General features: G+C 37.5%; 1 protein-coding gene across 1 annotated transcript in view; it reads left to right on the top strand.

The window, feature by feature from the left end:
• The first annotated feature begins 666 nt into the window (after positions 1-666).
• LOC143228758 (uncharacterized) overlaps positions 667-24,875 on the top strand; it is a 38,590-nt gene continuing 14,381 nt past the window's right edge. The window contains exon 1 of the mRNA XM_076460078.1: positions 667-1,106. The gene's annotated coding sequence lies outside the window, so the exon portion shown is untranslated. The remainder of the gene's footprint in view (positions 1,107-24,875) is intronic.

Raw genomic sequence — 24,875 nt, 5'->3', positions numbered from 1 at the left:
CTGGTCGTGAAATGACCGTGGTATCGAGTGGTGTGTTTGTTTATATACGCTTAAGCTCCATACGGAAATTTTCGTTATTTGAAGAGAAAATACTAGGAAGTTTGAGCCCAGTTTTCTTATAACCAAGATACATAAATTAGTTCCATGTGTTCAACATGGTTTACTAATCTTTCTTCAATTTTCTTTATCCTTTTCCTTTGTTGTTCATCTTGTGAAAATGTCCCAGTGGTGCCTTCTGCGTCCATTTTAGCTAAAAGAAATGACTGATAAATTTTGCCATTTCAGCAAATAGCATTAATGCATGCTCGCATGGCACGTGACTTTAATTGCTTCGTTTCAAAATGATTCTGGAAAAAAAAATAAATGAAAAGAAATTGACCAATGTTACGTTTACATTGGCGCGCAAACTTTTACAGTATTGATTCTATGAAATCCTTTCCAGGTTTGTGTGGTTTAGCAGTAGGTGCCGTGACTTACGATGCTAAAATTATGGGTGTAATTCTACGCTGTGGAAAAAAGAGCAGATAGCTCTTTGTTAAGCTTTGTTCAACAAGAAAACAAAGAGCAACAACATACATAGGAGAGTAATGTTGTTTGTTGTAAATAGGAAGGAGCTTAGTTTATACACTTGAAAATACTGGGTATATAGTTTATTTTCTTTATGAATCTCGTGCAAAGTTACACGAGGGCTATCTGAGCTATCCGTCCCTAATTTAGCAGTGTAAGACTAGAAGGAAGGCAGCGAGCTAGTCATCACCACCAACCGCAAACTCTTGGGCTACTTTTTTACCAACGAATAGTGGGATTGACCGTCACATTATAACGTCCTCACGGCTGAAAGGGCGAGCACATTTGGTGTGACGGAGATTTGAACCTGCGACCCTCATATTACGAGTCGAGTGACTTAACCACCTGGCCATGCCGGGCTACAGTTATGCTAACAAATAGTAGGATTGACCGTAACTTTATTACGCCCCCACGGGTGAAAGGGTGAGCATGTTTGGTGTGACGGAGATTTGAACCTGCGACCCTCAGATTACGAGTCGAATTCCTTAACCACCTGACCATGCCGAGCCACGTTGTAAGAAAACTATTTAAAAACAGAGGTAAGCAGTAATTTGATATTATTTTACACTATTTAATTTATGAATATTTGCGACCATACTACTTTGTTTATTTACAGGTCAAAGTTCAAAAAAGATTCGAACTCGCGACCCTTGGATTACGAGTCGAGCGCCCTAACCGTCTGTCCATGCCGGACCTGTGTAGTTTATACACGTGACAATACTGGGTGTAGTTTATACCCTGTGAAAATACTGGGTATAGTTTCTACACATGAAAATACTGAGTGCAGTTTCCGCACATGAAAATACTGGGTGTAGCTTATACCCTGTGAAAATACTGGGTGTAATTTCTACACATAAAAATACTGGGTGTAGCTTATGCCCTGTGAAAATGCTGGGCGTAGCTTATACCCTGTGAAAATACTGGGTGTAAGTATTTTTTGTAAAGTACAGTTATTTTCTGGTTTTAAACAAACGTTGGTAGTAAATCCCAACTATTTTAAGATCGGTTAGTAAGTCTCTTTGTTTTGTTTTTTATCATCTAAGGAGTGAACTCGACAAATCGCTTAGAACTGTCCAAATAAGAATCAGCGTTTTATATAGCATCGCTGAGAAAAACGAAGGTGTTAACCGACTGTTGTTGTTGAACTACACCCTGCTGTGTGCGTCTCTCTCTTCACAGTCGGATCAGTTTTCCAAAACTCAGATCATTATGAGGAAACACTTTTGTTAAGCAGCGAACTCCTGTTATCTCAGAGTTTAAAGTTTCTCATGATGAGTAAACGTCAGACATAAACACGATGCTGATATTTTTTTAACAGACTAAATTTTAAGCTGAGAGTTTCCCGGTAAGACAGCAGTAAGTCTATGGATTTACAACGTCACAGTTCCGACGTTCGATTACCCGTGGTGGATACGGTAGACAGCCTAATGTGTTTTTGCTTTAAAACAAATAATCGAGTTGATGTGGCCTTGACAACCAGAATTAGACGTTCGCTTGACGTCACTTTCTTCTAAGGTCTGTTCTACTCTTTCCAGGAAGAAAAACTTTGAGAATCACGAAAATTTACAAACTATGAAAAGAAAGAAACAAGTCAAAAATAGTTATACAGGATAGTAACCATGGAAACAGTCATAAAGAGACACTGAAGTTTTCACCGAAGGTTATTTTTCTGAAAGGCAGAAGTCATGAAATTTCCCACCTATTTTCTTTGTATGAAAAAAGTCAACATTAAAGTGTGTAACAATACGTTTCTCAGCAATTCAAATTAAACATAAGCTATGGTAGTTATAAGACATCTCTAAGATGCTATACATTACACTTAGTAACAAGTATAAAAAAGGTATAAAACATTATTATTATTACAGTGGGCCGTTTTAACCTGTTGACTGCCAAGCATTTCAGCTGCTACAATACAACTCTAATGCCTCTTCATTATGTAACTTTTTGGTGACGCCATTTTGGATCGAAAGTGAAACAATTTGTAAGTAGGTCAAATGCATGTACGTTGCTGACTTCTAGCGTTGAAGGTAGGTATTATTGAGAACGAATTAACTCGTCCGTGGCACCGTGTTACCGATCGCCTTGGACGAGTTATCTCGTCTACGGCACTAAACAGGATAAACACAGGCAGTTCTAACTATATAAATTATATAGTATTTACTGCATGTTGATAGTGAGAAATATCCTTCCGCAACAAATAGTTTTTGTCTTGTTGTCAGAACAAATAAAATCATACTGATGTAACTGTAAAGATATGTTTAGCGACAATATGTTCAAAACACAAAATGGTCATGCCCAACAAGAGCACGTGACGGTCGCAGTGGTTACTTTTATATTTTTTAAAGCATCGAATTTTAAAACTAAGGCTAAAATTATTTAACCAATGAAACTCCTCTTTCCATACGTAAGTGACAGATTTGCACGAATACTTTCGCGGAAACAACTTGCACGAGGTTTGAAAAGATTACCATAAAAAACGTGAAACGTGACTTCACTTCAAATAATTTCACACACCAACTTGTCCTCAATCCAATGCCCGGAAAGTCGTCGAGCTATAAAATTCTCTGACAAGGATGAAATGTAGGAGGGAAATGCGGGGGTAAAATAAAAGACACCGCACTAGAAAAAAAAAAAAAAAAAGATTAGAGACTTCATAACCTTAAGGAAATGAGCGATTAATGAACCAGCAATATTCTTGCATTGCTGGTAATGCATTTTCTCTTTCGGATGCTCTAAGTTAACTTATCCAGAAAACGTGGTTTATACGGCTTGAATAGCAATAAATGCATATGATGAATCACTAGTTACCATCTGAACAAGCTGAGCGTGTGATATGTACCCCAGTAATAAGACATCACTTTTCCACACTTGTTTTTGGTGAACTATGGACTGTTATATAATCTGTTTCAAATATAAGCTGGAAAGTACATAAGTTGGGGAATATAATTACCATTATATTAGAGTAAGTTGCTCTGTTTTAACACAGTGTTCTTAGTTCTACTTAAACGGAGAGTTTACTTTTCACGATTACTTCTGTATAGTGTTTCTCCATTATCTGCGTGTGAAGTTCCCACTACAGAAATTCTATAAATTTCTTTTCATATAAAGTTTGATTTGTTTGTTTGTTTTTTCAATTCCGCGTCGAGCTACACGAGGGCTATCTGCACTAGTCGTCCCTACATTAGCAGTGTAAGACTAGAGGACAGGAAGCTAGTCAACACCGTTCCCTGCTAACTCTTTGGCGACTCTTTTACCAACGAATAGTAGGATTGATCGCTACATTGTAAAACCCCCGGCTGAAAAGGGCGAACATGTCTGGTGTGGCGAAGATTCGAACTGGCGACCCTAATATTACGAGTCGAGCGCCTCTAACCGCCTGACATTGCCGGATCTTTCATGTAAAGGATGGTTAAGCTTAGCCAAATTATTACCACGCAAAAAATATAGTGCGGATGGTTCATGGTTCGTGTCCCGTTATCACCAGAAACAAATCGCGTTGATGTGAATGACTAACTAATCCAATTACTAGATCTGACAAGGATAGCCCAAGATTTGTTGGTGGGTGCGTTGACTAGCTGCCTCCCACCGAGGTCACCGATTTAAAATTAGAGGCGGCTACCCCAGATAGCCTCTGTATAGCTTTGCGCGGAATCTAGCAAAACAAGTACAGCTTTAAAGGATATAAAATTCGATAACTATTACTGACTGGTTACCAGTTCCAAGGTCTTTCCGCTCAGCGTTGTTAGGGTTGCATGGAAATCGATAATGATAAACAAAGCAGTTTAAGATAAAGTGTAATTCGTTCAGTCAGGAAGATACTAACTTACTTTTAGGTATTATAATATAGCCCATGTTTTGTATTTAAAAGAAACTTATATAATCCTTGAACTTTGTAGCTAGGGCTAGTAGCGCCTTAGAATAATGTGTTGCATGTGTTAGTTTAGTTCGTTTCTAAACAGATGCTCGTGTTGCATGTGCTAGTTTAGTTCGTTTCTAAACAGATGCTCGTGTTGCATGTGTTAGTTTAGTTCGTTTCTGAACAGATGCTAGTGCTACATGTGTTAGTTTAGTTCGTTTCTAAACAGATGCTCGTGTTGCATGTGTTAGTTCAGTCCGTTTCTGAACAGATGCTAGTGTTACATGTGTTAGTTTAGTTCGTTTCTGAACAGATGCTAGTGTTACATGTGTTAGTTTAGCTCGTTTCTGAACAGATGCTAGTGTTACGTGTGTTAGTTTAGTTCGTTTCTAAACAGATGCTCGTGTTGCATGTGTTAGTTCAGTCCGTTTCTGAACAGATGCTAGTGTTGCATGTGTTAGTTTAGTTCGTTTCTGAACAGATTCTAGTGTTACATGTGTTAGTTTAGTTCGTTTCTAAACAGATGCTCGTGTTGCATGTGTTAGTTCAGTCCGTTTCTGAACAGATGCTCGTGTTGCATGTGCTAGTTCAGTCCGTTTCTGAACAGATGCTCGTGTTGCATGTGTAAGTTCAGTCCCTTTCTAAACAGATGCTCGTGTTGCATGTGTTAGTTTAGTTCGTTTCTGAACAGATGCTAGTGTTACATGTGTTAGTTTAGTTCGTTTCTAAACAGATGCTCGTGTTGCATGTGTTAGTTCAGTCCGTTTCTGAACAGATGCTAGTGTTGCATGTGTTAGTTTAGTTCGTTTCTGAACAGATTCTAGTGTTACATGTGTTAGTTTAGTTCGTTTCTAAACAGATGCTCGTGTTGCATGTGTTAGTTCAGTCCGTTTCTGAACAGATTCTCGTGTTGCATGTGTAAGTTCAGTCCCTTTCTAAACAGATGCTCGTGTTGCATGTGTAAGTTCAATCCGTTTCTGAACAGATGCTAGACACACCTGTATTTTTAAGTGAACCACATTTCCATACGAGTGTCAGATAGTTCTTCTTTTCACTAGTGTGACTGATCAGGAAACGTCTGAATGGTTTTAGTTTAGCTAAGTGACCTTGGTTATGCTAATAACACAAAACGACTGGATCTGTAATGTAAATCAAAGCATAATTATTATAGTGTGAAAATCAAAAATAGTGTGTGCGCCCCTGCATGGACACTGTACAGTCGTCTTCTAAATGATCTGTGATAAGTCGATATTTTCTTGGCCCGGCATGGCCAGGTGGGTTAAGACGTGCGACTCGTAATCTCAGTGTTGCGGGTTCACATCCCCGACGCACCAAACATGCTCGCCCTTTCAGCCGTGGGGGCGTTATAATGTAACGGTCAGCCCCACTATTCGTTGATAAAAGAGTAGCCCAAGAGTTGGCGGTGGGTGGTGATGACTAGCTGCCTTCCCTCTAGTATTACACTGCTAAATTAGGGGCGGCTAGCACAGATAGCACTCGAGTAGCTTTGTGCGAAATTCAAAAACAAACAAACAAACCAAACAATATTTTCTTCCCCCAAAATGTCTCCCTATTGACCAATTTACTGTGTTGAGCAAATTGAAATTATGTGATTTCAATGCTCCATAGCAACAGAAAACACAAGTTTTGCCCATAACGACGCGTTTTACCACGTGACTGGTTCTTCTCTTAGTATATAGTTAAAGTTGTAACCTATAGATATCATCTATTCAGCCAGTGAAGGACACTGCTTCTTACTTCGTCTTCACTTTGTCAGATGCCGCTCCTACCAGACTCGCATTAATCAGATTCATGTGAAACTTATCAACTCTTTTAACCCAAAATTATCAATAGTCATGTAGTCAAAATTCTTAACTCCTACCAAGTGCGGGGTTGAAGAAGAACTGTTTAGTCTTCGAACGCCCCTGGGGGTTAATAATATTAATCTTATTCCAAAACAACTACCAGAATAGAGAGAGAGTGACCTGTCTCCACAGAGTTGCAGTACAACTGTGGACAAGATATATACTGTCTGCTAGAGAATAACAAAAGAACACTGGTTACTGGACTGAAAATAACTCCAAGACTCTCAACGTCACGTGCTTACGTGAAAACTGCATAGAATCGAACTAAACAAAAGATTTTGAAAATCCATTTATTAGTAAAAAAAAAGATAGAAACACGGTACGCTTACATACTATGGCAAGTCTGATGATATGTTTAAACAAATACACACAGGATAGCAACAAACTTCGAACACACACGTCAAACTAATTTAAGTAACGTCCTCTTAAGTGGAGTAAAGGCTATAGTTGCGAAAAGGAGCCTTCTGACTCTAAAAGGGCATTTCAAGAAACTTGGAATATCTGCTATAAATAAAGAGGGATTTGAAGTGATGAATGTTCGTAAGATTTCATTACTAAGTCAGCGTCTGGCTTCACGAACGAGCTGGTTAACCCTGAGTGACAGCAACGTCTTTCAAATACATGCTTCACGGTCCGTTAAAGTAGCGTCAATTTACTATCTGCCATTGGTCTGCTTAAACATACGTAGTCTGGGAAGCTTATATATATATACACACACACACACTGCCCACCACGAAACCCGGTTTTTAGCGTTGTTTGTTTTTGAATTTCGCACAAAGCTACTCGAGGGCTATCTGTGCTAGCCGTCCCTAATTTAGCAGTGTAAGACTAGAGGGAAGGCAGCTAGTCATCGCCACCCACCGCCAACTCTTGGGCTACTCTTTTACCAACGAATAGTGGGATTGACCACACATTATAACGCCCCCACGGCTGGGAGAGCGAGCATGTTTGGCGCGACGGGGATGCGAACCCGCGACCCTCAGATTACGAGTCGCACGCCTTAACACGCTTGGCTATGCCGAGCCTTTTAGCGTTGTAAGCCCGCAGACGTATCACTTTACCTTTCAAGAAGCTCATTAAAATGCAAAGTGTGTTGTTGTAGAACACTTCGTAACCATGACAATGAGTGTGAACACAATTCAGGGGAAGCACCTGACCTGGATCATTATTCTTGTAAAATGTCAGTAACTTTGATACATTTTCCAGGCGTTTTAATTCTGCTAAACAGATCGTGTACACAATGAAAGAATTGAACGATTTGAAAAATAACTGACATTAAAAATACTACGTAAAGAGTTCAGTCACATCTTGAAAGTTATTACATTTTAAACCTTACTGTCCCTAGCAATAAATTGTCAACATAAAGCATTGTTTGTTTGTTTTTGAATTTCGCTCAAAGCTATCTGCGCTAGACGTCCCTAATTTAGCAGTGTAAGACTAGAAGGAAGGCAGCTAGTCGTCACCACTCACCGCCAATTTTTGGGCTACTCAATTTCTAACGAATAGGGAGATTCACTGTCACATTATAACGCCTCCACGACTGAAAGGGCGGGCATGTTTGGTGTGATGAGGATTCGAACCTGCGACCTTCGGATTACGAGTCGAACGCCTTAACCACCTTGCCATGCTGGACCTATATGGTAATTGTAATCTAACTAATATTTCCTTTTCAAACTCACATTTAAGAATACAAAAAATGAAAAGTGAAAAACTATACGAGTTACACCATTATAAACAAAATAAAACCAACACTTGTGGTTATTTTGATGGTTAAAATGTATAATTTATTTTTGTATGTAAAACATGTAACTGAACAAATTAGGTCTAACAGTTTCTAATAGTTAAATGAATTACACTAATATGTAACGTATATTATTATCTGATAACACTGATGTCTTATAAAATGACTACAGACACTAACATTAAGGAAAACGTTGAAACGTAACTTAGAGACTCAGTATAATTTCTACGGCCCGGTATAGTCGGGGGGGAAGGGGTTAAGGCGTTCGACTCGTAATCCGTGAGCCGTAGGTTCGAATCCCGGTCGCACCAAACATGCTCGCCCTTTCAGTGGTGGAGGCGTTATAATATTACGATTAATCACACTATTCGTTGGTAAAAGTGAAGCCCAAGAGTTAATGGTGGGTGATGATGACTCTGCCTTTCTTATAGTCTTACACTGCTAAATTAGGGACGGCTAGCGCAGACAGCCCTTGAGTAGCTTTGCGCGAAATTCAAAACAAACAATATAGTTTCTAAAGTCTGAGAAACGATGTGTTTTTGTTTTTTTTATTTTACTACGAAGAAATAAATATTAATTTCTGTTGTGCTTTCTACTTAGAATATTTTATATTTTGAAACGTTTCGAACATGATTTAAAAACTGGGGAGGCATTTAGTTTGGTTTTCTTTTTGGAATTTCGAGCAAAGCTATACGAAGGCTATCTGCGTTAGCCGTCCCTAATTTAATAGTGTAAGGCTAGAGGGAAAGCAGCTAGTCATCACCACGCACCGCCAACCCTTGGGCTACTCTTTTACCAACAAATAGTGAGATTGGCCGTCACATTATAACGCCCCCACAGCTGAAAGATCGAGAATGTTTAGTGTGACGGGGATTCGAACCCACATCCCTCAGATTACGAGTCGAGTGCCCTAACCACCTGGCTACCGCTCTTCTATGCAGATATATTTTTCTTCGGATCCTTGATAGCACTTCCTGTGTCGAAGATTCTCTGACTTCGCTTACAGCTATATCTTTAAGCATCTGATTATTATTATTATTATTATTATTATTATTATTATTATTATTATTATTATTATTATTATTATTATTATTATTATTTATGATTACATCCATATCTTTTATTGGGATGTTTTACTAGTTTACTTTTACAGGACGCCTCGACAAAAACATTCTGAGGTCCTGGATAGTTGTCTCAACTGTTCGTTGCACGTTTGACAAAAATTTCGGGCATTGTGAGTGTTATTATAAAAGTCATTGAATTAGAGGTGGGATCCCCCAACTACACTGGCAAAAACCAATCATAACTTCGGCGTATACCTCTGGATTTTTTATACATTAAGGCACATTTCTAGAGGTAAAAACAGTAACTAAATATCGGATATGATTCATAAAAAGGTTCCGTACCGTTGAGTCGGAGACTGCTTGTTAATATTTGAAATAAAGCAACTTGTTCACCAAGCGATGACTGTTTGGAGTATAACATTATTCAAACGATGTGGTTATTCGCTGTTATTGTATATTTAACACGATTAGTAGAATCAAGAAACATGTAATTCTCTGTGTGAACTGTGTGTAACAAGACGTTTTGTTCTCCATACAGCACTTTCATTAAATGGAAGGTTACCTGGAAAAACTCGAGTCATTTAGGAAGCTCACCTACCACTTTGAGCCTCTTTGAAAATGTTGTTTGATCTTCTATCTGTATTATGTCTTTACGTCACACCAAACGTGCTCGTCCTTTCAGCCGTGGGGGTGTTATAATGTGACGGTCAATCCCACTATTTGTTGGTAAAAGAGTAGCCCAAGAGTTGGCGGTGGGTGGTGATGTCTAGCTGCCTTCCCTCTAGTCTTACACTGCTAAAGGGATGGATAACGCAGATAGCCCTCGTGTAGCTTTGTGCGAAATTCAAAATAAGCCAAACCAAATATTATTTCTTAAGCCTGAGAAGACATCTAGCGGTGGATCGCGCTATTAACTCAAACTCATGGATTTAGCCATTAAATTCTGACCTACTCACGTATACATAAAACATTCAAATCTTTCTGGTTTGACGACTTCATTAACGTGAGTTCAGATTTAGAGTTTCATTAAAAACTAATAGTTCAGGTAACATTATCCTGAAGGAATCCGTGGAACTTAATTAAACTTTAAAAGCGACGACAGCATTACTACCCGTAACAATAATAACACAATTCTGGTCGGCAAAATGTATTAGTTTTCTGTTCAAAATGAAAGACGTCATTACATTATCGATTGCTGTTTTCAGCTATTATCTAGTTAAACATTCACAAGGGTTCAAGGATCTACTCAGGGTGAATGAGCAAATACACGCAATAGAGTAATTTAATCAGATGTGTCTCTTATTCTGATCATCAGCTTTAGTATGGTCGTTCATTTTGAGTCTCTTTCAACAACCAGCACTTTTAGATCGTTAAGCAGGTACGTTGTTTTTTCTAATATTATAACACCTCGTTTGATGTACAAATTTGCATAAGTTTCTTAGGTTTGTGAATATAATTATTAAACAAAATTCGATGTCAGCTGTATATCTTTTCCGCGTGCAAGTGTCTGAATTTCACGCTTAGCTACACGAGGGTTATCTGCGTTAGCAGCCCCTAATTTAGCAGCGTAAGACTAGAGGGAAGGAAGCTAGTCATCGCCACCCACCGCCAACTCTTGGGCTACTATTTTACCAATGAATAGTGGGATTGATTATCACTTTATAACGCCCCCACAGCTGAAAGGGTGAGCTTGTTTCGTGGGACGCAAGTTCGAACCCCGCGACTTTCAGATAAGGAGATGAGCGCCTTAACCAACCAACAAACTAAGAATCATCGTATTTATGGCCCGAGAACTCTGATCAGTAGCTCACGTGATTTAGATTAATACAGTCTTTCTTTTAAAATATTAATTGAAAAGTTTCTTTGCCATAACCTTGTTTTTTCTCTATTGACAGCATTATGTGGACTACTTTACTGTCACGGATTCAGACTAACCCACATTAAGAAGTTTAATATTTGAAATAATTATTTTATGTCGATCATACAGGAAACAGAAAGGCTGCTGAACGTTCGGGCGGGTGGAAGTCGTAGGCCTAGAAATGGAATATCTAAACCTGCAGATTACGTCTCGTGGCTATGAGAGACTATATTCGATCTCATTCGTTTTATGGTTCTTTGTAAGAGCTATTCCTATTCGTTCGTGTCCAGTCATCCGAAAATACTGTTGGGTAATTACTAAAGACGTACAAAGAAGATCAGGCGACGTGAAGTAAGTCTGTCTGTGTGGGTGGGTATGTAATTATCTGCTTGAGTTTATATGCAACTAGAAGGAAAATAAATATATATATATTGCTGGAGGTTGATGAAAAAAATTAGGTTAGGCGTAAGAGAAAGGTGCCCCCTCGCGCCAAACATGCTCGCTATTTCAGCCGTGGGGGCGTTATAATGTGACGGTCAATCCCACTATTCGTTGGTAAAAGAGTGGCCCAGGAGTTGGCGGTGGGTGGTGATGACTAGCTGCCTTCCCTCTAGTCTTACACTACTAAATTAGGGACGGCTAGCACAGATAGCCCTCGAGTAGCTTTGTGCGAAATTCAAGAAAAAAACAAACAAACAAAGAAGAGAAAGGTGATTATATTATTTCATGTTAGTCACAACTGCCTTGTTAACACGATAGGTTTGTTCTGAGTTCTTATAACAGAACATTTATAAAACATTCCCGTCGCTTTATGGAAATCAATATTATTTCGTATTAATTTGGAATCCAATTTGTTTTAGGCCAGACGATTACCATGGAGAAGTTTTGTCTTCATTATATTATATCTAAGTTATTTTTAGATATAAATAGATAGCTGTTCTTTAAGAGATGCCCTGTATCTTCTGCAACACAAAACGTCAAAATGTGTTTGTTTTACTTTTTTATGGACAAACGAAAAATGGATTTGAAATTATGTTAATTAATAAATTTTTCGTACACCTTCTTAGAGCTGTTATTTTGTAATGTTTAAACTCTACCTGTCTGCCGTTCACACACAGTAACAGACAAGTGATTAATGTCTGCCTGTCTGTTGTTCACACACAGTAACACACAAGTGTTTAATGTCTGCCTGTCTGTTGTTCACACACAGTAACACACAAGTGTTTAATGTCTGCCTGTCTGTTGTTCACACACAATAACACACAAGTGATTAATGTCTGCCTGTCTGTTGTTCACACACAGTAACACACAAGTGATTAATGTCTACCTGTCTGTTGTTCACACACAGTAACACACAAGTGATTGATGTCTGCCTGTCTGTTGTTCACACACAGTAACAGACAAGTGTTTAATGTCTGCCTGTATGTTGTTCACACACAGTAACACACAAGTGTTTAATGTCTGCCTGTCTGTTGTTCACACACAGTAACACACAAGTGATTAATGTCTGCCTGTCTGTTGTTCACACACAGTAACACACAAGTGATTAAATCTACCTGTCTGTTGTTCACACACAGTAACACACAAGTGTTTAATGTCTGCCTGTCTGTTGTTCACACACAGTAACACACAAGTGTTTAATGTCTGCCTGTCTGTTGTTCACACAGAGTAACACACAAGTGATTAATGTCTGCCTGTCTGTTGTTCACACACAGTAACAGACAAGTGTTTAATGTCTGCCTGTCTGTTGTTCACACACAGTAACACACAAGTGATTGATGTCTACCTGTCTGTTGTTCACACACAGTAACACACAAGTGATTAATGTCTACCTGTCTGTTGTTCACACACAGTAACACACAAGTGATTAATGTCTGCCTGTCTGTTGTTCACACACAGTAACAGACAAGTGTTTAATGTCTGCCTGTCTGTTGTTCACACACAGTAACACACAAGTGATTAATGTCTGCCTGTCTGTTGTTCACACACAGTAACAGACAAGTGTTTAATGTCTGCCTGTCTGTTGTTCACACACAGTAACAGACAAGTGTTTAATGTCTGCCTGTCTGTTGTTCACACACAGTAACACACAAGTGATTAATGTCTGCCTGTCTGTTGTTCACACACAGTAACAGACAAGTGTTTAATGTCTGCCTGTCTGTTGTTCACACACAGTAACACACAAGTGATTAATGTCTGCCTGTCTGTTGTTCACACACAGTAACACACAAGTGTTTAATGTCTGCCTGTCTGTTGTTCACACACAGTAACACACAAGTGATTAATGTCTGCCTGTCTGTTGTTCACACACAGTAACAGACAAGTGTTTAATGTCTGCCTGTCTGTTGTTCACACACAGTAACACACAAGTGATTAATGTCTGCCTGTCTGTTGTTCACACACAGTAACAGACAAGTGTTTAATGTCTGCCTGTCTGTTGTTCACACACAGTAACACACAAGTGTTTAATGTCTACCTGTCTGTTGTTCACACACAGTAACACACAAATGTTTAATGTCTGCCTGTCTGTTGTTCACACACAGTAACAGACAAGTGTTTAATGTCTGCCTGTCTGTTGTTCACACACAGTAACACACAAGTGTTTAATGTCTACCTGTCTGTTGTTCACACACAGTAACACACAAATGTTTAATGTCTGCCTGTCTGTTGTTCACACACAGTAACAGACAAGTGTTTAATGTCTGCCTGTCTGTTGTTCACACACAGTAACACACAAGTGTTTAATGTCTGCCTGTCTGTTGTTCACACACAGTAACACACAAGTGATTAATGTCTGCCTGTCTGTTGTTCACACACAGTAACACACAAGTGTTTAATGTCTACCTGTCTGTTGTTCACACACAGTAACAGACAAGTGTTTAATGTCTACCTGTCTGTTGTTCACACACAGTAACACACAAGTGATTAATGTCTGCCTGTCTGTTGTTCACACACAGTAACAGACAAGTGTTTAATGTCTACCTGTCTGTTGTTCACACACAGTAACTGACAAGTGATTAATGTCTGCCTGTCTGTTGTTCACACACAGTAACACAGAGGTATTCGACGTCACTGAAGTTTGTTTTTCTCTGAATGTAATAATAACAACAACAAAAAAGAATATTTAGTGTTAAAGATAACACAGATAACACAGACTGTTTTTGTCATGGTCCATATACGGTCAAAAAACATCAGAGTTGAACAGTACACAAGCTAGTGTGTATTGACAGTGTATAAAGCTATAGTTGCCAAAACAGTTAAATATACTCTTCAAAAAAAGAAACGCAAAAGGGATATTTTTGTTATTTTAAAGAGAAATATATGTAATAACGTTACAAGCTCAGAGTATGTGATGTTACACGTGTTAAGGCACTGATTGTCAGACCAAAATGACAATAAAAGTTGTGCACTTTGAAAACGGAGGAAAACATCGGATTTTTCGCCAAAACGCATGCGTGTCCAATAAATTTGTTTGAGAGATCTGCATGTTCTACAAGTGCAACATGTGCAAAATCCCTATAAATGTGACGGGTTCTCGGTTTCCATTGCTCAGTGTTAAGCCACCGACACTCAATACAGTTACGCCAAGACTGACTGAAGCACAACGCAACAACGCCATTGGTCGCTTGGAAGCAGGCGAATCTCGATCAGATGTTGCCAGAGCTGTGAATGTCTACGCAAGCACATTCACAAGGCTATGGAATCGTCACCAACAACATGGATAAACTCGTGACCGTCCACGATCTGGCAGACCTCGTGTGACCACGCCCGCACAAGATCGCCACATCCGGTTACGTCATTTAGCGGTGTAAGACTAGAGGGAAGGCAGCTAGTGAATACCACTCACCGCCAACTCTTGGGCTCCTATTTTACCAACGCATAGTGGAATTGGCCGTTACATTATAATGCTCCCACGGCTGAAAGGGCGAGCATGTTTGATGTCATGGGGATTCGAACTCGCAACCCTCAGATTACGAGTCGATCGTCCCCTAACCACCTGACCACGCCGGACCGTGAAGAAAGATTCTAAGTAAATATATTCTGGCGAGTTTGTTTGTGTGTTTATAGCAAAGCAACATCGGGCTAACTACTGATTCCACCGAGGGGAATCAAACCCCTGATTTTACTGGGGTGTTTGAATGCTTAACCAAAGAGACTTCTTGCCTGGAGTGTGGAAATGAACTGCCTTCTAGCCCTAACTGTAATTACAATAATAATCCGGTTAAGCAGACACTCGGTATATAAGGATCATTATTCGGAGTGTAGTCTTGTAGGTAGGGCCTTGTATCACGTACAGTTTATGAATAAATTATACAAGAACACAATGCAGCGTTAGAGAAAGAAATTATAATTTTTTTTCTCTTCACTCACTATTATAAAACGATTTATTATTCTAGAAACAGCAAAAATATCCTTAGTACGTGAATTCAGAGCATGTTTTGTTCACGTGTTACATACCTATTACGTCAGCTTTGATACAGTGGTGTGATAACATAATTAGTTTTGTAAAATAAAGACGTTTGTGTCTTTATCTATTTTCGATAGGTCTACGACTACAAACAACAAAAAAAAAACAGAAAATTAATTTTTCCGGAATACTGTAAACCTCTGTTGAGAGAAAGGTAAAAACAATAGACTCGTACCTCTTAGAAGACGGTTAGCTGATCGCCATTTGTTTCTTAAATTGTACACCTGTTATCAGTTTTCTATTACAATTGGAAAACGTACCTCATCCCTTAGTATGCATAAGCATTTTCATGTTGTAGCTCATATTTTAATGAAATTGTAATTCAAACTATTGACTTTGTTTTCCAAATTTGTTTGAAGCTTTCCAACTTTCTACTATGAATTTGAAAGTAAAGGATAGATCTCAACTCGCTTCTTTTTATCGCTGCTTAAACACCACTAACACTGCATTAGTGCCCGGAAAATGTCTTCTCTGTTTGACTAAGAAGAGCATGAAAAAGGAACCATTGCTAACATAAATTATTTTACTATATTTTAGGCTAACATAAATATATTGTACTATATTTTAGGCTAATATAAATTATTTTACTATATTTTAGGCTGATATAAATATATTTTACTATATTTTAGGCTAACATAAATATATTTTACTATATTTTAGGCTAATATAAATATATTTTAACCCTTAGTTTGCTACAATCCCTATGTATTTTAATCACATGTAGAAAAACTCATCTGGTGTCATCGTAAATTAGAATTTTTTCATTAACTTACATATTTGAAGATGGCCGCTCTTATGAACCAAAACGTTGCAGTTTAAATACTTAAAAACAAAACATTTTTACTGTAAAATTGATCCTAATATGAACTTTAAATCATCCATTTAGAACATCGCCTATTGACAAGTAGGGTTTGTTTCATCTATGAACGTTCTGTTAACAGAAATGTTATGCAAAAATTGATGTCGGGTATTGTTTAATTGAATTGGAAATCGGTAATACTGCTTGAAACCAGCAATTAGACTTTGTGCTGCTTGTAAGTAAGTTATACTATATGTTTTTTCCTTGATGTTACGTTCATTAGCAGTATTGGTTTGAATGTGTAACATATACAGATTTTTAATACGTTGTATTAAAACGATTTTGGAGCCTCGTGATGTCGTTACTAGATGTCTCCTTCTATATAAACTTATTGGTTTTTCATCATCCAATAAAAAGTTGCTGTGAAATTAATTCGAGCTGCTTAACATTCTATTTAAGTCAGCGAATGAAAGTACATTAACGTTCAAAGAGGGTCTTGACATTAAGGCTTTCCAATCAGAAATAAATGTTTATGTTAATTAAAATATGATTTTTTCTAAAACATTTTAACCCTACAACCAAAGCTCCTAAGATGGTCGAACTTCGTGAAATGTTATTGGAATTATGGCCGAAAATACATTTAACACTGAATATGCAAAATTGATGAAAAATACATTCTCAAAGGACAGTATGTGTATTATATTAGCTGTACTCATTTCTGGAATCATGTTTAGTTCTAGTCTACGTGGGTAGCTTGATTCGATAAAAATCACATGTATATCTTTGTCATATGCGACTTCATTTGTCTATTTCAAATTTACAATTAAAAGTTTGTAAAAATAAGAATAACAAACATTAGGCCTACTGGTTTCAGCGTTTCGCCGGCTTTGATTCTACCTGCTTCTTACAATGTCACCAACTGGTGGTTCATAATGTTGGATATCTCACAGTGTTGTGAGATACCAGTACTTTCCACTGGAACATAGTCGTTCTTTATATTCACGGCATCTCACTCAGGGTCTGGATAAATAAGACGTAAGCCTTATGTAATGTTATTACCTATTACATTTAGTCTCCAACGCACGAGTTTCAAGATAATTGATCTTCAAGGTTATAGTACCTCTTGTTGTGTTCCCCGGGAAGTGGGAGGTTATTAGTATTTAAAGAAAAAGCGAAAGCAATGGGAAGATAAAGTGGGCCTTATGGTATTGTTTATGGTAATAATTCACTATGGAGCCATCCGGAACGTGAATATACCTATAGAGTTAGGAACGAAACAGGAGATAATTCTAATGTTTCTAAAAAAACGGATAACAAAATTGAAAAATTGTATTTTACGCTTGTTTGTTTGTTTTAGAGCAAAGACATACCGGGATATCTGTTGTGACTACTACGTGGACTCGAACCCCGGATTTTAGCGTTGTAATAGGGCAGTCCACATTCGACTATCTTTTGTATCCACGGCATGGAATCGAACGCTGCATTTTAGCGACTGTATGTCTGCAAACTTATCTCTGTCCCACTGGAGGACAACATATTGTGATAGAAGAGATAGAATACAAAACAAAGATTGAATATCACAATTAAAGGAAGAAATTAAGGTGGATAAGAAATTAAAGCGTTCAAAACGTAAACACTGGAGACGTCAGTACAAGTATTACAGAAAAATAGTGTAATAATAGTAAGAAGAATAGAAAGAAGGGCAAATAAGCGAGATGTAAAGGAGACAGAAAGTGAATATCTGAGATTAGTAAAGAGGAAGAGATAAGCTAACTATAATTATATAATTGCTGAAGGTAAGACAAGAATTCAGAGAAACGATTTTAAAGGTGCAGATGGAATCTGTCCTCCAGTGGGTTAGCCGTAACAGAATTGTCATACAATGCTAAAATATTGGGTTCGATTTCCCCGTGCAAATTGCTCGTTATGCAGCTTTGCGCAAGAAGACATATGAAATAGTTAAAAACAGGGGTGACAGATAACAAAAAAGTAACATATCACATCTGTAGAGATAAAAAAACTTTTGCCAAGAATAAGAAACGTTGTTATGTGCTCGATTTTTCTTTCTGCCAGTTCAAGTTGCTGTTCAAGACAGTTCAGTCACTTTATGTTAATGGAGTATTGTCCATTTTATTATAGTTTCACTAAAATAACTTAGTTTTTACTTTTTTTAACATTCCTGTGGCTTTTACTAATCGTGAAACCAAACACTCTTTATGGACGTTTCACATAACGATATTTTCTTACGGTGATTTTTGGGTGAGTGGGAAAATCGATGAATTAGAGAGTTAGTTACATATAAGTGAAAAAAAACTACAACATTGAAGATGATAAACAAGTTCATGGTTTAAAAAACAGAAACTAAACGATGTTTGAGGAAGAACTAATAGATAAACTACTTATATTTATCTTGAGAAACTATCCTAACAAGAACGACGACCCGTCAAGGCCAGGTGGATAAGGCACTCGACTCCGAAGGTCAAGGGTTCGAATCCCCGCTATAGGACATTACAGAAAATAGAAGATTAATCTATCTTCAACAAGCGAGAAACCAGCAATTTCGTAGAGAGAGAGAGATACGGGATCTAAAACGAAATATTTATTTTAAATTAGTTAACAAGAAGTAAAAGCTTCAAACACTGGTATACAGGAAAGGGATTCTATACAGCAGATGTAGTGTGGTGGACATATTGTTATACATTCTTTTGGTCAGGTGAGTTAAGGCATCCGACTCGTAATCTAAGGGTCGAGGGTTCGAATCCCGGTCGCACCAAATATGCTCGCATATTCAGCCGTGGAGGCGTTATAATGTGACGGTCAATCCCATTATTCGTTGGTAAAAAAGCACCCCAAGAGTGGGCGGTGGGTGGTGATGACTAGCTGCCTTCCCTCTTGTCTTACACTGCTAAGTTAAGGATGGCTAGCGCAGATAGCCCTCGAGCAGCTTTGCGCGAAATTAAAAAAAAACAACAATAAGGATAGCTTTTTATGCTCGCATCGTGACTTTCGTATATCAGTTAAGCCTACTGATACGATAATGTTTGTCATTGGACTACAGAAAACTCAATGTTTATCGTTTATTCTTCCTTGCTAGATGTAAGTAATTTACAGTATATTTATATAATAAGTATCCAGTGTCGAATAAGATATTTGTAAATAAGAAAAGACAAGGAAAAGCAGTGAAATAATAAGTCTATGGTGCAGTCATTCATATTAAATCTAGTTTGTAATGTACTTTTCACATCACACGAAGTTGAACATTATAGGAATAGATTGAAACTTATGTCTAAATTATAAAAAAACAACAACTTCGACAGCGCTATGTAGTAATTAAGGGATTGCTTAAAATACGTTTATACATAACAGAAAGGATTTTGTACGTTATACTAAAACGATCGAGGAGCCTTACCGCTTCCTTGTAGTTGATGTCTACTAATGCTCTATTTAAACAGTACATCCTGATAAGAACGCCTTTCTATAACTTTCCAGCTCAAAGCGTACCACATATTCTTGTTTAGTCACCATAATCCGTCTAGTGTAATGAAAACGACAGCTCTCCAATATCTGTTACCACATTCTAATCGTGCAGAAGTACTAGCACGTGCTCGTGTGCACGGGCTGGATTTGGGAGCAAAATACAGAGAAGAGCAAAAAAAGCTTCACTTATTTATGGTGAATCTAGTGAATACATAAAAATAGAAGACAACAGCCCCCCCCCCTAATTCAGTCTGCGCTAATATAAAATAGTATGAATCATCGCTTCATTCTCCGAAAGTTCAGCGAATATGTGAATGGAAACCATCTTTGTTCACATCACGTGTATTGCTTTTCCCAAAAGAAATGATTTTTTGTAGTGTGATGTTACCTGAACGACTTTTGACACTGACCTTTGTGTTTGTGGATTCTCAACTACAACAAAAACACTGCTCTTTGACTACAGATGGGGAATGCCTGTTCGCAAATCTCTGAATGGTCAACGTCTCCAAAGTTACTTCATACTCCGTTGTATTTTTCAATACCATCGATTACAAGAAATATATCTGTCTTGGAAATCCTAAATTCCTGGTCTGAAGACATCTTTGTTATCTGATTATATGATCATATTTTTTTCTGTTGTGTGTTGTTTGTTAACATTCAAAGCATAGGAGAGAAATAACAATATAACTCCTGTAAAAACGTTTTCACCTCCTTACCACTGCGTATCGTGGCAAAACAATCGTCTTATAATCTCATAAGTAATGTTTCAGTTTGACAAGATCAGGTGAGAGCTTGTGTTTTCAAAGTTTATCTTGTTGTTTTTCACAGTTCTTAAGTATTATATTTAGATGATTGTCTGAAGTACTCATTTTTTTGTATTTAAAAAAATAAAGCCAGTTTTCAACATTGTTACAATATTGCATTAGTTATATCCGACAGAGACTAAAGTTGTTTCTTGAGCTTGTGTTACGCTATTGGCGGACAATTCTCGTTTGGATTAAAAACGGTATATTTAGGTATTTGCTTGTAGCTTGTATAGTGATAACTCTTCTCCTTGTCACGTGCTTAAGGACTTCCTGGTCTTAAACAAGATGGAATGTGTGTATGGTTGAAAGGAGAGTTACCCTCTGAACTAGCCTTCCTCTGGTATTCTAAAGGACAACTTGAGTCTTAACAAGCCTTATTCACCAAACCGTGGAAATGCATAATTAAGAAGCCGTCATAGGTGTTTCATTAGGTGTAATTAACCCGTGATGTTTGTCGGTTAATTTGACAATTGATAAGCACTTCACTTTTCTAACGTTCACGCAAAATTTACGATGAGAGAATACATGGTAACATACATAAATTTAAATGTGTAATTAACAAGTGAGTTAACCTAATCAGTGGAAGATGGATTCTACTTTTTCATAACTTAACTCTTGAAAACCCTCGAGTAGAAAACAAGGTGTGAAAATCACGCTGTTATTTTCACTTTTCTTACTGGTTATTAAAATTTTTTACTTGAAGCCAACTGAAAAAAAAATATTTTTTCATTTATTAAGAGATTTGAATAATTCACTCTGACGTGAGTGTTATCTTTCTTCGTCACTTTAAAATATTTAAGAAGATATTTTTTATCTTTTTTTGTAGAAATCTAACTTTAAGTATCGATTACTAAACTCTCTGAGAAGTTCTTTTTTAAATGTAAACTAAAAGTCTTAAGTTAGTAAAAATTATTTTGATGTACTTCGACCCAACTCTTATGTTAATAACGTAAAACGTCACGTGACCTCGTGACGTATAGGGAGTCCTGGTTGAAATGTTGGGTGGTTGCGATCCTGCAATAAGCCAAGCTGTTTTTCACAGCGCAAGTAGAGACTATATTAGCTTGAACCTCTGGGTGGTTCTTTTCGGACACTGTCATTAAGGCTGTTTGTTCTTTTGAAAAATCTCAAAGGTAACTTAAGTTATTCTCAAAATTCTATTACGTTCTGTAAAATGTAGAGTTGTGTGTCACTTTTCCATAAGAAGTGCATATACATAACTCTAAGTAATGTAAGACGCAGACACTCGCTGTCTATTTGAAACCCACGTATTTCATTAACGAAAGATAATTAGGTTAGCTGTAGTTATTTGTTACCATATATGATTTTACAAAGTCATTCCAAAGACTTTTTTATTATTTTCATTTGCATATTTTAATTATCAAACACAAAGTTTTGAAACAGCTCTTTTGTAGAATTGTGCTATTATATTAATTTATATGTAACGTTTTGTCTGTAACTGTAAGACTGTCTTGTCTACATGACACTTCTATTTTGTACCCCCACTGTCTTGTCTATACGACACTCCTATTTTGTACCCCCACTGTCCTGTCTATATGACACTTCTATTTCGTATCCCCACTGTCTTGTCTATATGACACTTCTATTTTGTACCCCAACTGTCTTGTCTATATGCCACTTCTATTTTGTACCCCCACTGTCTTGTCTATATGACACTTCTATTTTGTACCCCCACTGTCTTGTCTATATGACACTTCTATTTTGTACCCCCACTGTCTTCTCTATATGACACTTCTATTTTGTACCCCCACTGTCACTGTCTATATGACACTTCTATTTTGTGCCCCCACTGTCACTGTCTATATGACACTCCTGTTTTGTTGCCCCACTGTCCTGTCTATATGACACTTCTGTTTTGTATCCCCACTGTCTTGTCTCATATGACACTTCTGTTTTGTACTTTGCTGTCTTTTCTTTATGTATGACACTTCTGTTTTGTTGCCCCACTGTCTTGTCTATATGACACTTCTATTTTGTGCCCCACTGTCCTGTCTATGGATACACTTCTGTTTTTGTTGCCCCACTGTCTTGTCTATATGACACTTCTATTTTGTACCCCACTGTCTTGTCTATATATGACACTTCTATTTTGTACCCCCACTGTCTTGTCTATATGACACTTCTATTTTGTTGCCCCACTGTCCTGTCTATATGCCACTTCTGTTTTGTACCCCCCACTGTCTTGTCTATATGCCACTTCTATTTTGTACCCCCACTGTCTTGTCTATATGACACTTCTATTTTGTACCCCCACTGTCTTGTCTATATGACACTTCTATTTTGTACCCCAACTGTCCTATCTATATGACACTTCTATTTTGTACCCTCACTGTCTTGTCTATATGACACTTCTATTTTGTACCCCCACTGTCTTGTCTATATGACACTTCTATTTTGTACCCCCACTGTCTTGTCTATATGACACTTCTATTTTGTACCCTCACTGTCTTGTCTATATGACACTTCTATTTTGTACCCCCCCTGTCTTGTCTATATGACACTTTTATTTTGTCACCAGATCTTCTGCTCTACAAGATGTATTCAGCTAGTTATATTGATTTTGTGAACAGTTAGACACTAACATATGGTCATAATCTTCAGCTTGGAGTTTGGATCGATACCAGTGCTATCTTTTTGTTTTATTCGAGACAGTTACGTATTGTTACCTTGATTTGTTACTGATCCCCTTAACGGAGATTTCACTTCACCAGGTTGTTTCTCACTGGCAAAATACACCAATAAAATCATTGGGTTGTGGTCGTTGTATTGATGGTTGAGTTACCAGGGCAACGCAGTGTTTGCTCACTCGTAAGTGTTATGGTTGATAAGATAAGGCACAAATATCATCCTTCCAACTGGCCCTTTTCCCAGTAGAACATCAATCTACGAAGAAATAACACCGTCTATCTTGAAGCTGCATCATTAGAAGAAACAGTAGAACTGATTTCAGCAAAAGGAAGTTTATTTTTCTATGACATGACTTAGTCAGGCAGGATTGATGCCTGCACAGAAACAGAACAAATATTGCTTGAATTTTGTGTGCTCTAACACGAATATCTGTTGGTTTTAACTTGATTAGGACTACCGAGGTGGGGTATTTTTATTGTTTTTAACATCTGATTATGGCTGGTATGACGTTGTTTTAGCATCTGATTATGGCTGGTATGACATTGTTGTTTTAACATCTGATTATGGCTGGTATGACATTGTTGTTTTTAACATCTGATTATGACTGGTGTGATACTGTTGTTTTAACATCTGATTATGGCTGGTATGGCATTGTTGTTTTAACAGCTGATTATGGCTGGTATGACGTTGTTTTAACATCTGATTATGACTGGTGTGATACTGTTGTTTTAACATCTGATTATGGCTGGTATGACATTGTTGTTTTAACATCTGATTATGACTGGTATGGCATTGTTGTTTTAACATCTGATTATGACTGGTATGGCATTGTTGTTTTAACATCTGATTATGGCTGGTATGACGTTGTTTTAACATCTGATTATGACTGGTGTGATACTGTTGTTTTTAACATCTGATTATGACTGGTATGGCATTGTTGTTTTAACATCTGATTATGGCTGGTATGACGTTGTTTTAACATCTGATTATGGCTGGTATGACATTGTTGTTTTAACATCTGATTATGGCTGGTGTGACATTGTTGTTTTAACATCTGATTATGGCTGGTATGGCATTGTTGTTTTAACATCTGATTATGGCTGGTATGACGTTGTTTTAACATCTGATTATGACTGGTGTAATACTGTTGTTTTTAACATCTGATTATGACTGGTATGGCATTGTTGTTTTAACATCTGATTATGGCTGGTATGACATTGTTGTTTTAACATCTGATTATGACTGGTGTGATACTGTTGTTTTTAACATCTGATTATGACTGGTGTGATACTGTTGTTTTAACATCTGATTATGGCTGGTATGACATTGTTGTTTTAACATCTGATTATGACTGGTATGACATTGTTGTTTTAACATCTGATTATGGCTGGTGTGACATTGTTGTTTTAACATCTTATTATGGCTGGTGTGACATTGTTGTTTTAACATCTGATTATGACTGGTATGGCATTGTTGTTTTAACATCTGATTATGGCTGGTATGACGTTGTTTTAACATCTGATTATGACTGGTGTAATATTGTTGTTTTTAACATCTGATTATGACTGGTATGGCATTGTTGTTTTAACATCTGATTATGGCTGGTATGACATTGTTGTTTTAACATCTGATTATGACTGGTGTGATACTGTTGTTTTAACATCTGATTATGACTGGTGTGATACTGTTGTTTTTAACATCTGATTATGACTGGTATGGCATTGT

The sequence above is a fragment of the Tachypleus tridentatus genome, chromosome 10, assembly GCF_004210375.1.
Source record: "Tachypleus tridentatus isolate NWPU-2018 chromosome 10, ASM421037v1, whole genome shotgun sequence".
NCBI lineage: Eukaryota > Metazoa > Arthropoda > Merostomata > Xiphosura > Limulidae > Tachypleus > Tachypleus tridentatus.
This window is presented reverse-complemented; position numbering and strand designations above follow the sequence as displayed.